This window comes from Ciconia boyciana, chromosome 7 (assembly GCF_034638445.1).
Source record: "Ciconia boyciana chromosome 7, ASM3463844v1, whole genome shotgun sequence".
Lineage (NCBI taxonomy): Eukaryota > Metazoa > Chordata > Aves > Ciconiiformes > Ciconiidae > Ciconia > Ciconia boyciana.
Genome location: NC_132940.1, coordinates 19,644,567 through 19,651,385, shown reverse-complemented (window position 1 = coordinate 19,651,385; position 6,819 = coordinate 19,644,567). Strand labels below are relative to the sequence as shown.

The window sequence follows — 6,819 nt, the reverse complement described above, 5'->3', positions numbered from 1 at the left end:
CCTATTCCTGCTGTTGCTGCTTACGTGTTTTTTAAGAGTATATTCTTTGTATATTTGGCTATAAAGCAGTGTGTGGAGTAGCATATGTGTCCTGGTAGCGTTGGAATTTTTTTTTAATTAAGCTTTTCTTAGAATTCTTGCAAATGAAACTATGGTTTTGTCTAGGAGTCTCTATGCTTCATTGTAGAAGCACAATGGCAAATGGGCTCATTATGAGATGGGGAGCTGCTCCAGGCAGACAGTCTCTCAACTGTTTGTGTAACCTACTCAGCATCTGGCCGAAATGTGTTTAACAAATGCTCGTAAGAAAGGGCCTATCTAGCCTGAGGCTGTTTAGTGCTCCCGGAGAACGTGTTATTATATGCAACTTGCAACATGTAGATGGCATTACGGAAATCCCTAGGCAGACACTCTGTCTACACCAAAAGAGCCTACTCTTAACGGAGCAGACGCAATGCACCTTAGCCTTGTGTCGAGGTGATGCGGCAGCTTCTCTGCTCTGTCGTTGCTGTGAAGGGCAGGGGCAGGCAGGGTGAGCGGAGGTGCCGGGACTTGGGGTGGGGTGGGGGCTTGTGGCTGTGGGGTTTTTGCCGTTACAGCAGTGATGACATAACGGGGGGACCTGCAAGGAGGGAGCACGCCAGTGACCTGGCACGCCTGCAAGGGCAGCTTGCCACCCGGCTTTCCAACAGACGTAACGGCACCGAGCCCGGACCCCCCCTCCCCCCGTGAACCAGGGGAGCCGTGGCTTTCCCGCCGGCAGGCCTTGCCCCCGGCTACCCGAAGCGCGGCCGGGCCGCCACCGGCGAGCGGCGCCGCCTCCCGCCCCTGCCCCTGTCCCCGGGCTGGCGGCTCTCCGCGGGCAGGGGCGCGGGGCTGCCCCTCGGCGGCGGCGGCTGCGCGCGGAGTGCGCCTGCGCGCGGCGCGGGCAGGGACGTGGCCCGGCTGCCGGGGCCGGCGGAGCGCGGCGAGCCGCCGGGGGGAGGGGGAGCTCCGCGGAGGCCGGCGGCGAGGGACGCCGGGGCTCGCAGCACCCTGCCGCGGGCAACGCTTCCAAGGTGAGGCGCGGCCGGGCCCGCGCCCCCGCCCCCGCTGCTGAGGGGCCGGGGGCGGTGCGCGGCTGGGCCTAGGCGGGGCGCGGCGACCCCGGCCGCGCCGTGCCGTCCCGTCCCGTCCCCTCCCGTCGGGCCGCGGCGGGGCGTCGCCGTCCCGCGGGCACCGCCGGCCGCCCCCGCCCAGCGCCCGCGGCCCTCCCGCCGCGGTGGAGCGGGGAAGCGGGCGGCGTCGCGCCGCTGCCGGGCAGGGGAAGCCCGCTCCCCTCCGCGACCCGCGGGGCGGGGGTGACGGGAGGCCGCGGTGCGCGGCCCTGCCGCCGGCCCTGGGGCTGCGGGGCCGGCGTGCCGCAGCCCCTCCGTGCCTCAGGCTGCGGCGGCGGCTCGGCTGCCGCGGGGACGTGCGTGGGAGGTTGGCAACTCCGTGATGGAAGTGCCCCGTGGTGCTAGCCGTGGATGGCGGTGGGCAGGGGCTGTCGGCCCGGGGGAGACTTCAGCGGGTCTGTCCGCAGAGGGTGACTTCTTCCTTGGTTTTATGGAAGTCACATTAAACCAGGAGCCTGTGGGTCTTTCATTCTTGAGAGAGATAATTTTCAAAGGCTGCTTCGGAGATCTCATTTGCTGGCACCTCCTGCTGCATCTGCATGAGCGTGATTATATAATAAGGGTAAAAGTCAATATTAATGTTCTGGCTACTTGTTAGGTATTCCAGATTTAATTCCTAGTTTTTCTGTAGTTCCATATAATTCGTGCTAATTTTCAGCGTTGCTAGTCAGAGCAATTTTATAGCAAATGTGAAGTTGGCATACAGTTTTGAATTTCCAGCATGAGCTAGCAGTGTCACTGACTGTATCAAAACAGTGTTTCACGTCAGCCTGGGACAAATTTTTTTTTTTTTCCCCCAAAGATCACATACAAAAGATGTAGAAGGGAGGCAGATTCATACAGAGAAGAACTGACAATATTCAATGTTTTACTTATCTCCAAAAGTATTTGTCAAAAAATTAAAAACTTTTTTCCTATTTTTTTAATTCGCTTTACTTCACGTGCCTAAAGGAGAAGGTAACTGCATCTTGTTTGTTTTTCTGGTAGATAGTATTAAAAAGTGTTTTGCATAAATGTGCCTGTTTATTTCTTTTTCCCTTCTTTCAGTGTGCGGTTTCTGCTTTGATCATGATTGTACAGCTCTATATTTATACTTGTAAAGTTTTAAGGCTTATTTTGAAATATATAGATATGAATTCTTTTTCAAGTAAGGATCAGGCGAGGAAATGGGGATGGCCAGTGAAAAAGAGGGGCATGGTCATGAGGAAAGTAGTCAGTATTATGAATCAGCATTGCCTGAATTTGATGAACTGGGATGAGAGCAGCTGTAGTGATTGCACTGAGTGTCGCCCAGCCCAACAGTACCTCTGAGAGGAGCAGATGTTTGGAGAAGAAAGCTTCAACAGAAGAGCCCTACTTCCTCCCCATGTCTCTTCCTAGCCTCCCACAGGCTGAGGCTTAGGGACTTCCTGACCTACAGCTTGGTGGCTTGGATTCCCCCCCACAGTTCTCCATGTGTTTGTCCTCTGTGGACTTGTTTGATTGCTTTTGACCAAGTAAGCAGGAGATGGTTGGAGAGTTGAAATGGGGTTCATGGAAAGGAAAAGATGGGAGAAAAGCCTTTTGAAGTTTACAAGAAGAGAAGGGGTGGGGGAAGTGACGTGCCTGAACAGTGACTGTCAGTTTGTTTTCTGGTAGGATCGATAATAAATGAAGTAGTAATAAAAATTGGAAGAAAAGTCCTTTGTCATTGAATTTTGGAAAACAAAATTGTTTACCTTGCTAATTCAAGGTTCTAATATAATGATTTAGAAGGGGGAAAACAGCTAAGTTGGGGTATGCATACTTAATATTGTGTTTGCATTTTCTTACTCTTCCTGGTTTGTTTTCCTAACTTGTAGAAAACAGAAATTTCTAATGCTTAAGGAAGAGACATAGTAGAATTTAATTTTTTAGGTATCATTTTAAGTGTCAAATGCATAGTTTAAAAGAAGAATCTTTTCTGGCAGTCTGAGAAGAGGAACAATGAAGAAAACAAAACCTGACTTTATGAATGTTGTTTTCTCAACCTATACTTGCTTTGATTATGTACTCTTAATTTACATTTTTCCCAAGACCCAATTAGAATAGCTATCATTTAAAAAAAAAAAAACCCAAAACAAACCAAATGCTTGTATTATAGGAGTATGTAATTTCGAGTTGTTCCATATATTCTCTGAAGTTCTTGAATAGATGTCATTAAGTTTGGAGATAGCATGCTGAATTAAAGCCTTGTGTCCTTCATATTTGTAACAACCAACATAATCTGTTGGTAATTTTTTGATTCCTTTAAATCAGGAATACTGTCTTCTGTTCATTGTAGTCTTGTCTGCTTAAGTGTCTGTAGCTGAGGCACGTCCTTTCCTTCTCCAGCAAGTAGTAATTGAAATAAATGGGTAGTGGGTTAGTAATAGTGCAGGGGCTCTTGTCTGGCTTTGCGCGCTTTATATGCGATTGTGATGTGTTTTTGTTGTACGTGTGTACACAGAAACTATATTCTCACAAGGTAGCACCAGAATTGATTTAGTGAATCATGGCTTTTCCATAATTACTCTTAATGTTGTTTAACTTCCTGTGAACTGTGGAAACTATTTAGTTAGCTGTGAAGTGGTGTTTCAGGGAGGGCCTAGGAAGTGTTGAGCCTGCTATAGGGTTCAGGCAGTGAAGGATGGGATCTCTTTTCAGTCATGCTGACAGGGATCATGCTGTGGTCTTCGTTATTTCAGGCTGCTTAACTGTCAACTTTGTTTGCTAATTGTCTGTAAAAGTAATCCTTCTGAGTCCCCGTGAGGCAGTTATTGTATATTTGGGGTTGAAGTGCAATACTAGGGTTTGGCGTTATTCTGGACAAAAAGTAAGGTGTTGTGATAGAATGACTGTGGACACTTAACCTTTTTGTATTAGTTTCCAACTTGGGAAGCAGCCAAAAGCCACCACCAAGTGTCTTTGTTTTCTTTTGTCTGAAGAAATTTTACCTGTCTCCAATAGGTTTTGTTACCAAAACCTGTCATCTTGTCTGATCTGTATTGTTTTGCAAGTAACTTCTGATTTATTTTTACTTCCACAGTTTAATGCTTTAAAAAAAACCCACCATGAAACCCCAAACTTAATGTTATAATGCGTTCCGCTACATGGTAAGCTATTGGACTTCTCAAACTCCTGAGTTTTCTTATGCCCTATTGTCATGCCTACGTCTTAGTGATTCTCAGCATAGCATCAAATACCTGTTTGATGACATCGTAACATGTCCTTGATCCTTTTTTAATCAAAAAGGTATAATTATATTGTGATGATACAGAATTCTGGCTCGCCGGTATCTTGTACTGTATTAACTATGTATTTTTTTCTTTGGTTTCATCAGACTGGCAGATGGGGCCAGTCTTTTAGTAGTGGATTGTTGTTGCCACAAGTTGACCATGCACTTGTAACTAAGAGGATGTTAGAAGAGCTTACTGTTATATTTTTTTTTTTATAGAAGGGTAAAACTATCGAATGTTGCTTAAAATGGGTGTCAAAAACTAGTAGCTAGCCAAAATCTAACATTTTGGACATGTACTGTCCACATCGCTATATAGAGTGACACTGTATGGAAGAAGGTAGTTTTACATCTCTCACTTTTCAGGTATTCTTCTTGATTTTATATTGTTCAAACAATGAACTACTTTTAGGCATAGTAAAAAGAAATTCCAACTTCCATGCTCTCTGAAACAGCAGAGCTAAAACCCAATATTCATTGAACAAAGTAATTTTTTTTTTGTTTTCCCTTGGAATGCATTAGTGGTGGAACTTTATTGGGTTTGGCTGAAGCTGTAGTAAGTATTTCTCAGCCCTTTGGAAAAAGAATCGTGATCAGTCTTTCTAAAGACAAAATGACAAAGGCAAGTTAAAATTCCATAATAAGACATTTACAGACCATGATAGAATGGGCTTGGGATTTTTACATCATCTTTTTGGTGTTAGACTGGCAATGAAGATTATCCATGTTTCATTGATCTTCCTTGCATTTTTCCATCAGTAGGCCTTTTTGAAAGAAGTGAATAGGCCCTTATTTCCAAATGAAAGTGTAAAAGTCAGTGGTCAACTAATCAGAAAACAACTGGTTTCATTTGGTCATGAGTAGATATGTCATTTCTCTGAAGAGCCATCTCCCTTTTCTTTAGTCAATAACTGAGGAAAATTAGTTTTCTCTGAGTGCTGTGCTCGGAAAAGGCTGCATGAGCACTGTGACAGACTTCAATAGCATGGAGGAAGACCCCTCTATAGCCACAAAAATATGCATGCTTCAAGTTACACTGTAAGTACTTGTGAAGACAAGTCATGGATATACTAAGTAAATTGGTGGGCAAAATTAAATATTACTGCAAGACCACAGATGTTGGCGTGGATTGTGTTAAAAGAATTGACTATTGATGTATGCACTTGTGTTTAAATCTGCTATGTTTACTGAATAGCTTAGACAACTTTCCGATGTGGAAATTACTAAATTGGTTACACTTCTCACTTCTAAAACTCTTACCTTTTATTTCTTGTCCTCTGTCAGCAGCTGCGGGTTGCAATGAATTTGTAGCTCATAAGTAAAGCTGGTTACCAGTCAGTCATTTAGAAACTGGTTTAGATTTTTTGAATTTGAGTGCAATTGATACAAAGTTGACCTTTTAGCTGATCATTTAAAGGAAAGAAGAGTAATATCCTGAAAGTAGGGTCTCACCAACCTCTTTCACCTGATTTGTTTGAAATCCTAGTAAGTAATTGATAGTGTTACCATATTCCATAAGGCCATGCTTACGTTCTTTGGTTTCTCTATCAAGTCTTGTTTCATACATCCCTTTGGAAAGGGAACCAGGCACAACTTGGTAAATGGGAGATGAGCATTTTGGTTCTAGTCTGTAGATTGTGGCATAGGCTTATCTAATTTCTGTAAACAAGGAAAATTACACCTAGAAAATACTTGGGCTGCCAGTACGTAAAAACAAATGTTGTATGGAGTGGTGTGTTTTCATGTTGTCAGATATCCTTTTAAACTTACCAATTTAACTTCTTGCAAATTTTGTATACTTTTTAAATGAAGAGTTGTGTTAAAAATATTGATTTTAAGGCTCAGTGAATATTTAAAAATACGACTTAGTTGTTTCTCACTTCCAAAATATGGACCTAAGGCTTTTAGTAAATTTAACTGCATTTATATACTTCTGTCTGTTTATTTTTGCCCTAATGTAGTTTAGATGCTAGTCCTGGCTCCTTTCCAGAAGGAAGTTGGCTAAAAGCAAGATTAAGGAAGCTAGGCTTTGGGGAATGAGTAGGAAAGTAAAATTTGTAGAAAGGAGCTTTAATGATAAACATATGTGTCCTTCGGTATGTGTTACTTTTTTGTAAATGCCTGATGATACTTGAACTCCGGTGAAATGATTGAGTTGCACTTTATTGAAAAGTAAAAAAAAAAAAAAAGAAATCTTCCAATTTAGTGCATAAACAAACTGACTTTGCAGGAGTTGTTCTTTTAGCTGATTCTTCCCTCTGTTTTGTTAGCCAAGGGGATGGCCCTTCAAGTATATGTGCATGTAACTTGGCATGCTGAACCTCAAATACAAAGTTGTTTTCCAAACCAAGGTCTAAGAGAACAAAGAAACAAAGGAAGTTCCCTGTTAAAGGTTTTTACTGTAGTCCTTCAGTATTTTCTCTTGCA

General features: G+C 43.8%; 1 protein-coding gene across 2 annotated transcripts in view; it reads left to right on the top strand.

The window, feature by feature from the left end:
* Positions 1 to 900: 900 nt before the first annotated feature.
* EVI5 (ecotropic viral integration site 5) overlaps positions 901 to 6,819 on the top strand; it is an 85,392-nt gene continuing 79,473 nt past the window's right edge. Inside the window, exon 1 of one of the 2 annotated variants that reach the window (XM_072869097.1) lies at positions 901 to 1,058. The gene's annotated coding sequence lies outside the window, so the exon portion shown is untranslated. The remainder of the gene's footprint in view (positions 1,059 to 6,819) is intronic. The other variant, XM_072869094.1, reaches the window with a different exon arrangement.